This window comes from Diospyros lotus, chromosome 6 (genome assembly GCF_014633365.1).
Source record: "Diospyros lotus cultivar Yz01 chromosome 6, ASM1463336v1, whole genome shotgun sequence".
NCBI lineage: Eukaryota > Viridiplantae > Streptophyta > Magnoliopsida > Ericales > Ebenaceae > Diospyros > Diospyros lotus.
The window spans coordinates 23,197,169-23,217,099 of NC_068343.1; positions in this window are offsets into that span (position 1 = coordinate 23,197,169).

Here is a 19,931-nt window from a genome sequence, read left to right on the forward strand (position 1 = left end):
CCAACATAGGCTTGTCATTACCAAAACATAAGAAAACCCTAGCAAAACCTCTAAGATACCTTAAAATCTACTTAACATCAATTCAATGCTCTTTCCTAGGGATGGAGAGAAATTGAGCAATATCTAGACTTGTGCATACCATGGTATACATCAAACTATCCACAACTGATGCATCAAGGACTTTCTTCATTTTTTCTTTTCCTTCCTTACTTGAAGGACACTATTTGTAGCTTAAATTGAAATGTCTTACAAGTGGAGAACAAACTATCTTGGACTTTGCTTATGTTAAACCTCTACAATACCTTTTTGATATATCTTTCTTGAGATAACCAAAGCTTCCTATTCTTCCTATCATGAGTGATTTTCATGCCTAGAATCTATTTTGCTAGTCGTAAATCCTTTATTGCAAAGGACTTAGTTAATTTATCGTTCAAATTCTAGATTTTCTTAGTATCATGGCTAACAATCAATATATCATCCACATATACAAAAAGAATAATGAAATCACCATCATAGATTTTCTTCACAAATACACAATGATCAGAGGTTGTCCTACCATACCTATGTTTTTTCATGAAGGAATTGAACTTCTTATACCATTGTGAAAGTGCTTACTTGAGTCTATACAAACTCTTCTTCAAGCTTCAAGCTTCTCACCTAAATCTTGTCTAGATCTAGCTTAGATCCAACCCCCCAGATCTGACCCGCTTCAGATTCGGTCAACTAGATCCAATAGATCCACATGTGTTTTTACCCAAATTTGTTGCTCAAATTCGATATTTTGGTCTATTTTCAATTGGGTTTCTTATTTATCAATTATTTGATATTATTATGTGTTATTTCATGGCTACTTTGAAGTATGATATTCCATTGTTGGATTGAAATATTTGATTTTAACTATATGGGGTTAAGATGAGTGCAATTTTAGCACATATGGATTTAGATGAAGATGGATTTACATTGGTGAATGAAGAGTCATTAAGCTTAGTAAAGATATGTTAAGGCTGATTTTGTTGGTTATGTTTTGAGTGTGGCTGAAGATATCCATTACAGTAACCGTTGTGTGCATTTGGGTAGTGTTGTTGCATGGATATAATAATAATCATCTTTAAGCTGTCTAAATCTACAAAAATAAGAAAATAGTCAAAAGGCACGGGGAGGTTCCCACGTAAACACTCCGACGCTTAAATTAGACACTGAGTATGGTGAAAGAAACTGTATTAAAATTAGTATCAAAGACGTCCTCCCTCTTTAGGATTGAATTATGCCTCCTTATTTATAGAAAAATATGAAGTGATTTAAAGTGTAATAGAATTAAGATTCTTGTAGATGATGCTTATTTTAATGGATGACGTCTATCTTTTATGGATGACATTTATCTTGCCCTTTTCAAGGATGAAATTTCTTATAGATGATGCTTATCCAAATATTTTATACTCATTTTAGAATTAGAATTTGCTATGGATAATAATCTATCATTTTCTTGGAATATTCAAAAGGAATTTTAAATGTCAGACTTATCGTGTTTGTGCACTTTGTGTGGGACCCTTCTATAACACCCCGCTCCCACTTACGGGTACCACTCGTGAACAATCATCTGAACTGCTCACATGCTCAGTAATTTGTGAAGGGCGAACTATGTTTCAACATGAAATATCCTAAGTGGGAACTAGGCTTCGTCCTTCCCTTCCCTTAATCCCAAGCTTTAAAAATACCACACTTGGCTAATTAATTTCCCTTAAATTTTAGCCAATCATCATTTCTTTTTTAATTTCTTTTCTTTCCAAGAATTTACCGGGCTCCATATATTTCAAAATCCAGACAACCCATTTCGAGAAAAAAACTCAAATGATTTAAATTTCCAAAAAGACCCAAAATTCATTTATTTTTGAAAATTCCTCCAGGGCCCAAAATCAATCAAGAAATGCCCCTAAAATCCCTGATTTTTTTTAAAAAAATTTAAAAAAATTGGCCGGCAGGGCCTGCTGGCGCGCCCGGGGCCCTACTATGCTTTGGTCGCGTGGGCTGGCCGCCAATGCCCTGCCTGTTTCCCGTGGGCGCCTGCTTCCCACTGAGGCCACCTGGTGGCCCTAGCTACTACCACTGCCATCCTTTTTTTTTTTTTTCTCTTGGGCTTCCTAACCCAAAATTTTCAAAAATTAACTTAAATAAATAATCACCAAAAATCTTCACATTTCCAACAAAATCATTTTCGAACACCCAAAATAAACACCAAACATACATCCAAAATAAAATACACCCATTGTCTTAAGTTTTAACAAGCCATTACCAACCAAATAAATTACAACACATGCTTAGGCTTCAACAAGCCATAAAACTAACAAATATCCACCATGAGCTTCCCAACTTCAAGCTTGCAACACTCTCTTTTTCTCTTGGCACATGAACAACCTACATGGTGAGGGTGAAAACCTCATGAGCCATAAAACTCAGTAAGGCTACAATGAACATAAGTATGAACAAAAACATAATATGTAATGCCAATGCATGCATGCAACATGGTTAGGGCTTCCACCTCCTCACAACCACCTTGGTTTGAGGCTTTAATCTACCCTACCCCACACAACCTCATGGCCATAGGTCCTTGAACACAAAGAAAAACATGCTAATGCACACATTTAAAACTTTGAGCACATACTTACAACTTATAAGTCACCATCCCATGGGGTTATCTCTTACCTTTTCCTTTAGATCTTCCACAATCTTTAACTCCAGGACCTTATTTGCTTCCATTCCCTAAAAAATAACCCTTGATCTTAAACTTTTATTTTAGAAGACTAGAAGATTAAAGAAGCAAGAAGGCCCCACTTTCTTTGCAAAACAAAAGAGCTTACCTCTAGGCTCTTTACATTTTCCCATTTCCTTCTTCCTTTTCTGTTTCTTCTTCTTCCTCTTTCTCTCTTTCTCTCAATTGGAAGACTTCTCCTTCAAAGCTCTTCAAATGGGAAAAAAATTGAGCATAAAGCTCTCCTTCCCTTTTTATACTCCTCTTGTCTTAATATCTCAATTTCAAGACTTTATCGTAGCCCTTGATTTCCTTTTGCTTTTAGAGAGGAAATCCCAACCATACAAGAAAGCACAATCCATGTGCTTTTGCCTTCTTTAATCTCATCTATTAGATTTCATTTACTTTCCAAGAGAAGATCTCAACCATTAGAACAAGCACAATCCAAGTGCTTTGCTAGGATTTAATCCTAGCCTTTAATTTAATTTGGAGATCAAATCTCCACCACTCATCCTCTTTCTCTTGAAATTTCTAAACCCATTTGACAATCCATGCCAACTTAGAACCTTTAATTCCATCCCTTGGATCTCTTCCAAATTTTTAAGACCAAATCTCCACCCTTGGATCATCTTGGTCTTCTACTCCAAAATTAGCCATTTTCCTTATTTATTTAATTTGACTAATTTCATCCCATCACATGAGTGACCACTTGAGAGACATATATCATTTCTTTCCCATTTAATTTAATGGGACCATTTTTCATCATTAATGCTTGACCATTTTCCATTTCTTTTTAGATTTTATTTTAATCCAACACAATCATGCCTCTCATTAAATGCAAGAATGATTATTTATCATTTCTTTTTATATTTATTTAATTCTCTTTTATCTTGAACCACACATTGCCATGTGTGACTCTAAGTCACTAGCTTCCAAAATGTCATCTAAGCCATCTATGTGGCATCACCACATTAATTCACCAATTTAGGGAAAAATTAATTATTTCCTCACATAATTGAATATTCACTATTTTCTCTACTTTTCATAATTTAATTCCCTTATGAAATTCCACTCTAAATTACTAAAATGCCCTTTGTGAATTATTAATCCCATTTATCTCCACATAAATACAAAAATGGAATACTAATTCACTTCCATATTTAATTCCACCTAGGAATTATTTTCAATTTATGAAATTACCCTTTATTGGACTTCACTATCTAAATTACCAAAATGTCCCTCTCATAGGGCACTATTATTCTCAAAGATCTATCACCTTCTTAAGGGCATTTTTTTGGAAGTTTTTCACTTCCTTTCTTATTCTCTTAACACCAGCAACATGGGGTGTTACACCTCCCGCATATGGGAAATTTATGTCTTTTAGCTCAAAATGACATTTTGGGCTTTTGGGATTTTTTTGGCCTTTTAATGGGCTTTTACCTATGACACAATAATTTCTTCTCACTCTTTCCTTTGGCTGTAAGGCAAAGAGAAGAGTACACTAATTATGCCTTGCCATTGTCGGGCTACTCGAGGCATATTGGTCTTATACCTTCATGTTGCAAACTACTTGCAGGACAATAGTTTTATTTTCTCCTTATTGTCGGGCTATGCACAGGACAATAGGCCTTTTCTTTTTCCCTCATTATTGGGTTATATATAAGCAGGTTAATGGATTTGTTTTTCCCTTGTTGTTAGGCTATGCGCGGGGCAATGGGCTTTGTTTTCTCTTTGTTATTGGGCCATGTGCGGGGTAACAAGTTTGTTGTCTTCCTCGTTGCTAGGTTACGAGTAGGGCAATAAGACTTTCATTCTTACCCCATTATCTGGCTGCTAGCGAGACATCGTGTTTGTTTTCTTTTACTATTGGGCTATGTTTGGGACAATTGACTTGTTGTTTTTCCCTCGTTGTTGGGCTATGTGCTGGGCAACAAGCCTTTTGTTTTTTTGCCATAATGTCGCGGCTCCCTAGTTTTGTGTGTATATACTTTCTAAAATTGTAGACAACGTTTGCAATTCGAAAGAATATCAATATTTTGTTTTTGCGGTTCGACGTGATGCCTACATCCGTAATTAAATAATATTCATATTTTGTTTTTGCGATGCAGCGAATGCCTACGTCCACACTTAGAGAGAATATCCATATTTTATTTTCACGATTCAGTATAGCGCCTACATCCGCAATTCAGAAGAATATCAATATTTTGTTTTTGTGATTTCGCATACCGCCTACGTTCGCAATTAAAGAATAACAATATTTTATTTTTGTAGTTCGATGCAAGCCCTATGTCCATAATTAATGCCTTCTTCACTACTACATGACTCCCATCCGCAAGGACCATAGTTTCCTCTGCCTAGCTCATTGAACTCCATTGGTTGCATCCTTTAGTTTTGAGAGTTTAAAAACTTGAGCAATGGCTAGACACGGGGGCTACAAGAGCAAAAGGATGTGGATCTGCATTTGTCTTCTTTTCTAACTTGGGTTTGCCAATACAGGAGATAAATTATTTTTTCCCTTTCTAGTTTTTGGTGGCAATCACACGAGATAAAACACACAGCAGATAATTATTATCAAGATAAAACATGAAGCAGCAGACCCGATTATCAAAACTAGTATACGTAATTGATTAGAGCTCACATGCATTCCAATAGGAACTATTCTGGCAAAGAGAGCCAACTGTGCATACTCTATTAGCATTCTCACTACAGGAACTATATAGGAAAAACCCTTGAGAATAGTTTAATCCACAAGCTGAACAAATCTAAAGATCTTTCCGAACACAAACTGGTTAGATTAGGCTCATTCAGGATGCTTGCATTTAAAGCATTGTTTGGAAGGCAGGGAGAATGAGATCAATACTCAAACCATTCAAATTCCAGCAGTACGCCTGCGAGGCGTTTGACAAAATACCGCACATAAACTCGTCACTGCTTGATAAAGTAACCGCGGAAGGGATGTAAGAGGAATACACCGACGAGTTCGAGGACGAGGGAGACGGAGATCCGATGGCGTTCTTGCCCCAGCAGATCACAGCCTGCTTGTCGCTAGCCCAGAAGAAGGCGTCGATGCTGAATGCCACCCAGCTTCTGGAAAAATGTCTTATAATATAATATAATATGTGTATGCGTACATGCTTAATAGCTTTTTCTTCAACCCAGCATCCCCGGGAAGCTTTCATATGTAATATGCATATATATATATATATATATACCAGGGATAACCCGTGCTTGAAGGCACAGTGCAACTAAAAAAAATCAAACGTTGAATCTGAACGCGAAATAATCAAGTACTGAAATCAGACACGTACTAAATTGAAAGCTTAAACTCGCCCTATATCACGTGTCTAAAGACAATGTATATAGTTCTTAAATATGAAATAATCAAATAATGAATATAAACATGTATTAAGTTGAAAGTCATTTGATCATTTTTAATTTTATGACTTTAGTGAAATAAAAAAGGTCAAAATGTTGATACTTTGTCAGAAATTTGACAGGGTATCCTCTGAAAATATGATGCAACAAATATATCAATCTGTCTACAAAACTTATATATTTCATAATCATAATCAAATCATGTCATATGCACACTAAAATCCAACTATGTATTAATTACCACAACACCATTCTTCTTACACAAACAACTATATCAATACAATGAATATAAACATGTCATTGTATCAATCCAAATCTGTAGTTGGAGAATATACAACAATAAAATGGAAAACGATAAATACATACAACTTTCATATGTCTTTTAGTTCAATCTATATATATATATATATATACACCATCATCACCATTAGAACAACCACATGGTGGAACTCTTATCCTTGAACAGATTCATCTAAGAAAATGGTACAGCATGTTAGAGTTAGAGTTAATGTATTAGAGTAGTTATATTTGGTGTATATTGACTTATTTACTCTTATCTAATTTTGTATATATCTTGGCTAGAGTTAGAGTTAATGTATTAGAGTAGTTTATGCATTATTTGGTACAACATGTATGTTAATTTTTTTGATAATCTTATTATGTGTGTGTGTGTGTGGACTTTATGTACTTTGTGTGGTGGTTTATATAATTCTCTATTTTTTTTTTTCTGATTTGAACATGGTATAAGAGTTAAGGTGAGGTTCTAACCTTCGCCCCAAACCGCGCCGCCGTCGCTACTTCTCCACCAAAGCTGGCACACCACCGCCTCTGTATCTCCGTTCCTCCATCCCATCTCAGTCGTGACCACCTTTCTTTTATCCATGCAAAGATTATTAGAAAAATGCTCAGAGTGTCACTCCGCCCCCTTCTGCGCTTTTCGACCATTGTTGAGCGACAGCCAGCCACCGACATCCCTCTGTTCTTCTCCCTCTTAGATCCACCTCACCAGTCTCCTCCGACCACCACCGAATCAAATCCGCCATTGCGTTTGTCTCTTTATCTTCTTTTCCATCCCCTTCCATAAGCACTGGCCCATCGCCCCTCCCTTTGTGCTCGCACAGCCTCGTACCCACCACCTCAAAGAGCATCGCCATCAGTCGTCGCCCCCCGGTTCACACCCCTCCCGCTGGTCGCCCACACCCGTCGTTCGTACCGCCTACTGTTGCCCCTCGCCGCCGCACCACCGCTATCCCCCATTCTCTCTCTTTCTCTCTCTCTCTCTCTCTCTCTCCCACATATCTCCCACACTCTCTGTTTGAAATAACCCACAGCCCAAAGAGCACCATTAGTCGATCGTCGCCCCCCTCGCCATGCCACAACTGCGAGGCCGTTGCCCTTCCCTCTGTTCTCGCATCGCCTCGTCCCCACCACCACAAAGAGCGTCGATGCCGGCTGTCGCCCCCCCTCGCCCGCCCACCTGATTCGCACCCCTCCCTCCACTATCGCCCCCTACTGCGAGCACTACCTGCTATCGCCCCCCGTCGTCGCCACCCATAGATTGCCCTTCCCACTGTCAACGTGGGTGGGTGGCTCTGTGAGAGAGAGAGAGAGAGGCAATGAGTGAGTGAGTGAGGGTGGGTGGGTCTGTTTGTGAGAGAGAGAAAGACAGAGGGAGAGAGAGAAAGACAAAGGGAGTGAGTGGGCAGGAATATCCATTCATCGTAGCCAATCTCAGCCAGTCATATACACTAAAAATTAATGTTAGTCATTGAAATGTCTCTCTCATACATTTGAAACATTTTCAAAAATACTCTTGCCTTATTATGTAGATTAAGCTTAATCAAGATATAGATAAAAAAATAAGTTATAAAAATATTTTATTATATATTAAGCTTAATCAAAATATTTTGAAAAAAATTATATAACTTTTTATTTTAAACTTTCAAAATAAATTTATCTGTTCTTCATTTTCAAATAATTTATCTTAAATTTATAAATAAATTATTTTAATAAAATCTTATATTAATTATTTTAACAAACACACAAAAAGCATTATGGCAGAAGGCGCCGTTGGGGATTCAAAAGCCTTAATTGGAATTAGAAAGGGAAAGACTAATTGAAAAAAGAGGTGCAGGTTGTGTATATATATATATATATATAATATACATTGTATAATAATATTATTATTATTAAAATAAGAATTAAGAAGGCAACAACAAGAAGTGCGCACGATAGCTTTCCCTATTTTCTACAGTGTCTTCTTCCTCAATAATTTCATAAGTGAGCTGGGCGGCAAGATACCTTTCTCTTCCCTTCTCCCTTGCGTTTCCAGCACAGAACATGCTGTGAGTATGATGCATAGTGGTGCGTTCTTCCTTCGAAAAATTCCAATAGCCTTTTAATATGTACATATATATACATATGGGAGCTTCTAGAGGAAGCTTTTCCCTGGAAAAAAGGGTGAAAACCCAGAAAGCCAAAAGAGGAAGAAGCAGCGACGACCACGTTAAGCCGTCAGTGACAGCGGTAGCAAGGCCCACGACAGCAACCGAAACAAGTGCTAACGACAGCGGTAGAAGTTAAGGTGGCCATGGCGCAAACACCACGGACTCTGAGTGGTGGCAACAACGTAAGGGCCGCGAGCTGGAGGCAACGACAGAGCCAGTGTGCCCCTCCCTTGGTGGATCGTGAGGCACTAATGGGGAAGTCTAGAGAAAGAAGTCGAGGTGGGGCGACGGGGGGTGGGTGAGAGAAAGAGAGGGAGAGAGAGAGAGGCTGTGAGTGTTTGTGAGAGAGTTGTGGCACCTCCGGCCGCCACACCCAGCTATTGCATCGGCTCTCCACTGTAAGCCCAGCTCGTCGTCCGCCACCTCTGGCCACTCCATCATCTGTCGCCTCTACAATCAGCCCTACCAGCCAGCCCATGGTAGGCCACCGTTCAGCCTTCATTGCTTGTTCTTTGTAAATAGAGCGAGAGAGAGAGAGGGTCAACTATTCTGGGTAGGTGGGCGAGAGGAAAAGAGAGGGAGAGAAAGAGACAGTGAGTGAGAGTGGGTGGGAACTTAAAATTGAAATTCATCTCTGCCATCCATGTACACTGAGAATTCATATCAGCCATAGGATGAAAATATATCAAAGACATTTTCAAAAATCATCTTGTCTTATTATATAGATATGTGTATATATATATATACATGGAATAACTCCTACTTCTAGGTTGATTTTTCAGCAAGCTTCTCTTTATAACATAATATATATACATAAGAACGCTTTTTGCCCCCAGCTTCTACGAAAAGCTCCTTAAAATATATATAAAATTCCTCTCACCCTTTTTCATTTTTTTTATTTATATAGGTGTAAATCAAAATTTGACAAACGCAAGGCAAACACTGTTAATCCCTTAAGTTATGGCCACTCAAAAGGGAGGGGTGAATTGAGTGTTTAAAATTTTTCTCCCTTTTAATAAATATTATTGATTAATTATTTTCTCTAAAAATATATATAAATTATTTTTTTTAATTAAATTATTATTATTTAATTTTAAACAAATTAAGATTTTATAACTATGTATATGTAAGTTTGAGATTAATGAATTGCAAGCTATAAGATATAGCAAAAATAAATAAATGAGGCAGAAGATAATTTATAGTAGTTCGTGTCTCCACACATACCTACTCCACTCTCCCAATGTCTCAATTACCATTGGGGTTCCACTAATCTCACCAAAGTTTTCATACTAGCTCAGCTTGAAAACTAGATATACTCCTAGATTACAATGGGTTATAGGAAAACTACCAACACCAAGGTTTTCTCCCTATCTTACCTTGAAAATTAGATTCACCCAAATTTTAACGAATTTAGGAAACCTATACAATTTACAATAATAATTTAAATGTTACAAATAATTTATCTATACTTGAACACAAATAAGCAATTAAGAACAAATTATACAAGAAAATAATATTTAAATAAATAAATAAACGGTAATTTCAGTTTAAATGGAGAAGATCGGATTTGGCTTTGCGATCTTTTTTTTTTCTCTTGCCTTATGGCTCTTCGGTAGATGACCAATGAATCTTTGAAAGCCTTAGAATATTTGAAAATTAGCTCGAGAGCTTTGGATGTGCAATATGTGCAATAGATACTCAAAAAATGAGTTTGGGAGGTATTTATAAACATTTTAGCCACTAAAGAAAGGGTTAATATGAAGTTTCAAATTCAAAAAATGTTTAAACTTTCTCAAACAATAAAAAACATATCTCTCCTTTAATTCAAAATAAATTTAATTTTTGCATAAGAAATCAAGATTTGAAAATTCAAATATAAGTTTTTGAGACATAAATGATTAAAATAAGAAAACATATCTAAAAACAATCTCCTTTAATTCAAAATAAATTTACTTTTTATATGAGTAAGAGAAAACATGTTTAAAACCAACTGTCTTTAATTCAAAATAAATTTACTTTTTGTATGAGAAAGAGAAAACATGTCTTAAAGTAATTTTCCTTTAATTCAAAATAAATATATTTTTTGCATAAGTAATAAAAGCATTTATGAACAAATAAAAATTCAATCATAAACTTTTGAGATATAAATGATCAAAAGAAAGAAACATGTGTAAAGACAATCCACCTTTAATTCAAAATAAATTTACTCTTTGTATCCACTTTTAATTCAAAATAAATTTATTTTTTTTATATGAGAAAGAAATACATTTATATCATAAAAATATTTTTGTTAATCATCAAAACTTAATTAATATGAGCAAGTTGGCTCAACAAACACAAAGGTGATAAGTGCCGAAATATTAAATAAAGGAGTAGAGGATTAACATACAGGTCTAATTTGCATACTTTGGATCTCAAAATCTTATCGTATTGTCTGTAATTGTAATGTTCTTAGGCTTTTTGAATATTTCCCACAGACGACGCCAATTGTTGTTGCATGGATACAACAATAAATTTGTTGAATAGAAACGTCATCTTCAAACTGTCTGAGCCTGCAAAAATAAGAAAACAGTCAGAAGGCGCAGGGTGGTCCTCGCGCAAACACTCTGACATTTAAATTAGACATTAAGTATGATAAAAGAAACTGTATTAAAATTAGTATCAAAGACATCCTCCCTCTTTAGGAATGAATTATGCCTCCTTATTTATAAAGAAATATGAAATGATTTAAAATGTAATAGAATTAAGATTCTTGTAGATGACGCTTATCTTAATGGATGGCGTCTATCTCTTATGGATGACATTTATCTTACCATTTTTAGGGATGAAATTTCTTATAAATGATGTTTATCCAAATATTTCATAATCATTTTAGAATTAGAATTTCCTATGAATAATTATCTATCATTTTCTTGGAATATTTAAAAGAATTTTTAAATGTTGGACTTATCGTGTTTGTGTACTTTGTGTGGGACTCCCTGAATATGGGAAATTTATGCCTTTTAGCCCAATATGATATTTTGGGCTTTTGAGTTTTTTTTAGCCTTTTACCTATGACACAACGAGTGGTATTCCTTGTGGTGCATATTTTGTTGGTATTCATCAAGGAGATTAATTTTTTTATAATTTTGTTGAAAGAAAGAATTATGAATAATTCCATATTTGAATTTCCTTTCAAGGTAGAGCTTGTTATAATTGTAATTAAAAATTTAAATTTGATTGAGATTGAGACTCCTAATTTGATCATGATTAAGATTTTGAATTTGACTATGATTAGGATGTCAAATTTGATTGTGATTGTGATTTATTTAAATTAAAGATTTATCTTCTTGACTGATCTTCTGATTATGATATAATTTCATGTGTGTATTTATAGATGAGTTTTACATCTATAAATAGGTACCTAATATCCTAAAATTAGTTGCAGTGACATCACTATTATTGTACCAATATCATTATAGTGATATTTTGTTCTTATTGTCAATAATTTTTTTTCTAATTAGAGTTTTATACGTTAAATTCCTCTATTAGGAAAGTCTCCCAAGCCCTTTTAGAGTTTTTCTTTTCGAACTTTTATACAGTCTTTTGGGCCATTTAAATTTAACTTCAACTTGGCTATTTTCTGTTTATTTTATTTGACACATCACAAATAAATTAGATATATACATATGATAATTTACATTGAATTCTCCTAAAATTTGTATAAAAGCAAGGAGTAATCAAATTTACATTGAATTCTCCTATAATTTGTATAAAAGGGAGGAGTAATCAATTGTACAACGAGATATGATTAGGAGGGATTTTTGGGAGATATTTGAGCCTTCAAAGAATCTTTTCTTTTAATCTCAAAAGTAAACTTGTTAAAAAAGTCTCTCGTAACCTCTTAGAAAGTCTCTAAAACTTTCAAGTTGACTATTTTAGGCTCATTTTATTTGACACATCACAAATAAATTATATATATATATAATTCTCCTGAAATTTGTACAAAAGCAAGGAGTAATCAATTGTAATTTCCCCCCCCCCCCCCCCCTCTCTCTCTCTCTCTATATATATATATATATAATATGGATAGCATGGCCATGTACGACATTCCAAGTTTCCAAGTTGCCATTACTTAAATTAAAGAAGATGAGAGGCAGTACGTAAACCTAGGAGCACCGTAGTGGGGCCATCGTTATCTGATCTACATACCTTTGGACATGACTAGATTTAGTATTATTTTGAGGACTGGCAATATGCATGCATTCATGCAAGTCCTTCCCATATACAGTGCACGACATTAATTTCATAATATTTGTATAGGATTATATTTTATTTTAGATAAATAAATAATAAATGATAAACACACATGACATAAACCCACTCTTCTGTTCTATATTCTGCAGGCTTAATTTAATGTTTAAATAATAAAAAATCTACTATTATAAATAATTGAGTTACCAAAAATATAACTAAAAACACCAAATGACAAAAATACATTATCTCAATTTAATCTCGTCACCTCACTGCTATCACCTCTAAATGAACTCATGAGCTCAATCAAATTTCATGAAACCTAGGATTTTTCGTCTGTGGCCTCTTGATGATCGATGATAAAATCTGATTTATGAAGTTCGATCGAATTTTATCATTAGGTGAAGTTTGATTTGATTATTGGGTCTGTTATTCCGTCAATGATCCACTCTTAAAATTAATTTAATATTCCTTTCAAACATGCTGAGAACATGTTAATTACGTCACCTATCCATCTCTCTATTCATTCATTATTAATGTAATTAATTATTAACAAACATATAAATCATTTTATTTATTAATATAAAAACTTCATTTTTCCAATATATATATAATTTATTTTATAAAACGTATTTACTATTTAGATAATAATGCCCGACAGGAAACCTCTAGACAAACCACTTGCTCACGTGGAGACTGCTCATTTGGATAGCCGACGGCAGGGAGGTTTTGCGGAGGTGGGCATTGAATTCTTCAAACGTTGACTGCAGTCAAAACCGCGGGTTTTTTTTGACGCGGCGATCTTTTGGATATTTTCGGACAGAAAACGATTACACAAGCTGCTTCAATGTTACCAACGTCTCTCGATCTCTATCTCTCTCTTTCATTGGATGTAAAGACAACCCCCTCACCTTAGCATCTCTCTCTTTCATGTATAGAAAGAAGGAAAGTGAAGGAAAGCCCGCATGAGCAGCTCAATTGGTAACAGCTGATGGCATAAAGTGCCTCCAAAGTGAAGTTTGGGACAAGGACCAAGAATCGAATCTCGCCAGCGACAGTGTGTGAGCAATCTCTCAAAATGAGGGAAGCTCCTTGTGCGCAGTAAGCACTGGTCTATCCACTGTATTCGACTAAGTTATCATGATTAACCCCCTCACATTCTGTCAAGTTGGGTATGAGGTACTTGGAGTGAACGATTCACCTTTAGGACAAGGAAAATGAAGGAAAGAATGGGAAAATAAGACTCTTTTCCATCAGTCGAATCAATCATTTTCATTTTTATTTTCATGTTGAAGCTTGTAATTTAGATATTTCTTAACATAACATGATTTAATTTGTCTTTGAAAATAAAGACAAGAAAAATTGGGCATCCTAACAAAGCTAAGTACCTCCGAGAGGAAGAAACCTAAGAAAGGAATCTCAGGGGACCTTCTCGATAGAATAATCTTTGAAAGGCCCTTTTGGGGTCTCTTTCAAGTACCCTCAAGAGCTTTCTCCAGGGCCTCTCGTGGGACCAAGAATACATTAACTTATAATGTCTTTATCTAAAATTTCCAAATAAATGATTTCAAAAATATAGATACTTTTTACCATTTAACTTCAGATTCTATAAATAAAGTGATTTCTTAGATTGAGGCATGATTAGAATACTACTCAAACTATACTTCTATTTATCTTATATACTCTTTCATAAAGACAAACTTAAGTATCGAATGACTCCCACGAAAGGCACTCCACATCCTTAACCATCTTCTATTTTATAGATCTCTCGAAGACTAAAGGTTAAATATGAACTCTCTTTCACAATTATAAATTTATTGTTATATCTTGACAGCAATAATATATTTTTTATAAAAAAATAGAAATATCGATAAAATGACATAATACAACATTTATATAAATAATTTTTAAAATTATATAACAATTAAAAACTAATCTCTAGGCAATGAAATATTTAAAAATAATTTTTTATATAAAATAATTATAAAACTTAACAACAGGAATTTAGCGAATTGCTTAATTAATTAGCTAGTTCTAGGACACAGATATTTTATGGAAACTTACAGAAAAAGCAAAGGAAGGAGTGGAAAGTTGGGGTGTGGGGCTGATCATGAAATGAGAGTTGAAAAAAATAATTCATTCAATTTAGAAATACTAATTAATTCCAAGCTTCTAATACACACTCTATGACTTTAGAGAGTTTGTCTAATATCTGATTGAGAAAAGAAAGTTGACCATCCTAACAAAGGCCAATAAACTCTGTGCCATTGTCAACTGATGAATAGGAAAAGTACCCCAAGAAAATACAAATTGATTGGTGGAGAAAATATAATTTAGATTAAATATATAATATATACTATTGAGATTGGGTCACATATTGAACTATTAAATGGATTTTAAACCGGCCATTAATGAGCTTTCAACAGGCATTGGAGTAGAGAAGCTTGATTGGACCTAGTCATGTCAAATTGTGAATTAGGGCTTGGGAAAGGTTTAATTTCTATCGTTGTCAAAAATATAATAATTAAAATTTATGATGTGGGGTCCACTCGAGTTAAGTGTTAGGTGAAATTAGGTTACCGTAAAAGAAGTTGCCTCAAGGGAGTTTACCGCTAGGATGCTAGCCGCAAGGATTTCGCCACAAGCCTTTTTGCCACTAGTACCTTTGCCATAAGACTTCATCACAAGGTTTCGCCACAAACTCCTTTGTCATAAGGCTTCGCCACAAGACTTCTTCGCCATTAGGGTTTCTTTGCCACAAGGCTTCACCACAAGGATCTTCCTTCGCTACGAGGTCCCGCCACAAGGACTTGGTTTCGCCGCTAGGTCTTATCACAAGGTCTGGGCTTCACCGCTAGGTCTTGCCATAAGATCTGGACTTCGCTGCTAGGTTTTGCCACAAGGTCTTGACTTCGCCGTTAGGTCCTGCCCCAAAGTCTTGACTTCGCCGCTAGGTCTTACCCTAAGGTTTTGGTTTCACCGCTAGGTCTTGTCCCAAGGCTTTGGCCCTGTTGATACTCAGAAATGGGTTAGAAGGCTCGCGAGAATCCTTATCCACGACAACCCTCCGATGCCTAAGTCAGTGTCGGATTAAAACAAATATTCACCAAAATAGTGAAAAATACAGTTAATAGGTCTGAAGTTTACCAAAATCAAAAAGTCATGTTAAATGTCTTGTAGCTGGGTATTTATAGGGAGCGATTTTCAAGGGTGCCTGGTGCTGACACGTGGCATCTGCTGAATGGAGTTTTTGCCTTGCTCGGAAGACACCCCCTGCCTCAAGGCCAAGGTGCCGTGAGGCTACTGGACTTGTCGTAAGGCCTCGCAGTGGGGTCTTTCGGCATGGCATGCGGCAAGCCCAAGAGGCCTGGCCTCAAGGCTGGGCTGCCGTGAGGCAGGGATGGCCACAAGGCCATGAGGCCGGAATGGCCACAAGGTTGAGCATGCTGCGAAGCGGGGATGGCCGCAACGCCTTCCCTGCTGGGGCTTACGACAGTGTGCCGCGAGCTTGCGGCCTACGCTTGCGGCACCCTGTCGCGAGCTCCGGTAAATGGATGCGACTATTGTGTGATCTCAACACGCTGCCACGACCTTGCTAAATTTTGGCCTGATGATATTCACTATATTTTCTCTTTAAGAATTTTTAATTTTCTTCCGGCCTAGGCGTCGGATCAACTGGGAGCTAGATCTAGCCAAAAGGCATAGTGCCAAGCTCAAACGAGGGATCTAGGTGAGCCTGCGGGCATAGGCATCGGATCTTCTAGTGATCCCAGGCCGGCTCATGGTCATCGACACCAGATTGCAACTGGACGACTCAACTCTGATAAGCAAAATCATGCCAGAATTATCACATGGCCATTTCGTCTTTTTTGTGCCTTCCTAGGGTCAGTTCTACCTTAAGGAATATTGGTTTGGCCCGTGATCCAACACGGGATTCCTACCAAACATCCAAGTTTACCGGGAGACCTAGACGCTAGATTAACCAAGGAGTCGGGTGTGGCAAAAAACGCATAGCACCAAACTCAGACAAGGGATCTAGGTGACTCTGCAGGCATAGGTGTCGAATTTTCTGGCGATCCCGGGCCAGCTCGTGGACATTGGCACCAGATTGCCACCGGGCAACCTGACCTTTGGAGCGGTTGGCGCTCGAGCCGCTATACATGCATTACATTCCATGACACATACAAAAAATCAGGAACATGGAGTTTTACGTGGTTCTGCTTATAGTTTTGCCTACTCCATGGGAATACAGGGGGTATATTCTTTAATTTATTGGGGGATATTATAACAATGAAAATTAGAGAGAATCTCAACCCTTGGCTGGATCGGGCAACGCCTCCTGCAACAAGCTTGGTCTTACATCTCGTTCCTTGTCCTCTCCACTGGAGTTTATAACCGGTAGGGCTGGGAAGTACCTATTGAGGTGCATCGTGTTCTAAGTTTTACCCATTCCCTCGCCTTGTAGCGTCTGCAGTATGCATATGTTAAGTCCTAGCATTTTCTGGATTCTGTAGGGTCCTTCCCAATTAGGCCTGAGTTTCCCTTCTTCTTTGAGAGTATTGGTGATGGCCATCTTTCTAAGTACCAAATCTCCTTCTTCAAATTTTCGAGGCCGAACCCTCTCATTGTAGTAGTTGGAGACTTTCCTCTAATAAGCTGCCAATTGTATTGCTATTTTTTCCCTCAATTCATCTAGCAGGTGCAAATTCTCTTATAGAATATCCGAATTATCCTCTTCCCAGAAGGCCATGACTTGGGGTGAGCCAAGATCTACTTCTACAGGGATGAGTATGTCAGTCCCATAGGCCAAGCTAAAAGGTGTTTTCCCGGTGGGTACCCAACTTGCTGTGCAATATGCCCACAAGATGCTGGAGAGCTCATCTGCCCATCCGCCTTTTGCCTTCTCCAACCGGGTCTTTAGGCCGTGCAGTATGGTCTTGTTGCTTGCTTTGGCTTGTTCATTCGCTTGTGGGTATGCCACAGATGCCATCCTCAGACTAATCCCCTATCGATGACAAAAAGCTCTTAACGCATTCGAGTCAAACTGTGTTCCATAATCTTTATTGAGTACGCGAGGCACACTGAAACGACAAATAATATCTTTCCATACCATCCCTTCCACTTCCTTTTCAGTGATAGTTGTCAAAGGTTTAGCTTCCACCCACTTCATGAAGTAATCCGTAGCTACCAATAAGAATTTCCATTGAGTGGATGCCATTGGAATAGCCCCAATATGTCCAGGCCCCATTACGTAAATGGTAGAGGTTGGAATATCTGTTGGATATGGGTAGGAGATTTTACTGTCAGGGGAGCATGTTTCTAGCACTTATCACAGGTTCGAACCTTTGTGGCAGTGTCTTGCCGTAGTGTAGGCCAAAAGAAACCGACTTGCAAAATCTTCCCGGTTAATGCTCTTCCCCCGAGGTGTTCACCACAATCTCCCTCATACACTTCTTCCAAGGCTTGTTGTGCTTCCCTAAGCCCTAGACATTTCAACAGTGGTATGGAGTACCTTCTTTTTTATAGTTCTTGACCGATCACTATGAAACGAGCCGCTCTGATTTTTAACCTCCTTGCTTTTGTGGGGGTTTCTGGCAATTCTTGACCAAGTAAATATTTTAGTATCAGGCTTCTCCAATCTTCGGCCTCCATAACACAATGCACCACGACGTCTTCCTCTCCTATGCTGGGCTATTGGAGAACTTCCATATGGATTAGGCGTCCAGGAGTGTCTCGGGCATAGGCTAATTTTGACAATGCATCCGTGTGCTGATTGAGGGATCGGTTAATCTAAATTAGTTCAAAATGCCCAAACCTATGGGAGAGCTCTTTCACCCTTTACAGATAGCGGGCCAACGCCGGCTCCCTCACCTTATAAGTACCTTGGAACTTTTGCACCACCAACTATGAATCACTGTGGGCTGTTAAGCTTTTTACTTCTCATTTTTCTGCCAACTTCATTTTGGCCAGCAAGGTCTTGTATTCTGCTATGTTGTTTGTACTGGGAAAGGTAAAGCGGAGTGAGTATTCCAAGATTTCCTATTCCGAGGAAATCAACACTACCCCTGCCCCCACTCCCTTTGGCATTTGAAGCCCCATCAACGAACAACATCCATCTGTTATCGCAGGCTTCCTCCGTCTCAGGCAAGTGAGTGCACTCGACTATGAAATTTGTTAATGCTTGTCCTTTAGCCTTTCTTGGCTCAAAACTAATATCATACTCACTGAGTTCCATAACCCATTTGGTTAGCCTTCCCAAACATTCGGGCTTCTGCAGAATCTATCTCAATGGTTGATCCGTTAATACTGCCATGGTGTGGGCTTGAAAGTAGGGTCTTAATTTCCTCGCTGTCGTCACCAATGCCAAAGCTATCTTTTCAACGTAAGGGTATCGCAACTCCGCTCCCTGCAATACCTTGCTCACATAATGTACTGGGTTGTCAATCTATCCAACTTGCTTGACAAGAACTGCGCTTACCGCCTAATGACTAACTCCCAAATATAGGCATAACTTTTCTCTGAATTCCAGTTGAGTCAACAGGGGAATCTCCTTTAGGTATTCCTTCAATTCTTGAAAGGCTTTCTCACACTTAGGGGTCCATCAGAAATTTTTGCCTCCTTTTAAGGCCTTGAAGAAGGGAAGGCTACATTCAGCATACTTCGAGAGAAACATGCCCAAGGTAGTTAGACGACCTGTCAGTCTCTAAACATCCTTTATTGAGGAGGGGGACTCCATGTTGATTATTGCTTGCACCTTTTCCGGGTTGGCCTCTATCCCCTTGTGGGTAATCATGTATCCCAGAAATTTTTCTAACCTCACCCCGAATGCGCACTTGTCCGGATTCAAGTGCATATTATTTTTTCTAAACACAACAAAACTTTCTGAAGTTGCCTGGCGTGCGACTTTCCCTGCTTGCTTTTCACTATCATGTCATCCACATAAGCCTCCATTACCTCCCCCATTAGGTCTTTGAATACTTTGTTGACCATCCTCTGATGCATGGCTCCTACGTTCTTTAAGCCAAAAGGCATCACTTGGTAGTAGTACGTCCCATTTTCTATGATGAAGGTCATTTTCTCAACATCGGGTGGATACATACTAATCTGGTGGTAACCCGAGAAAGCATCCA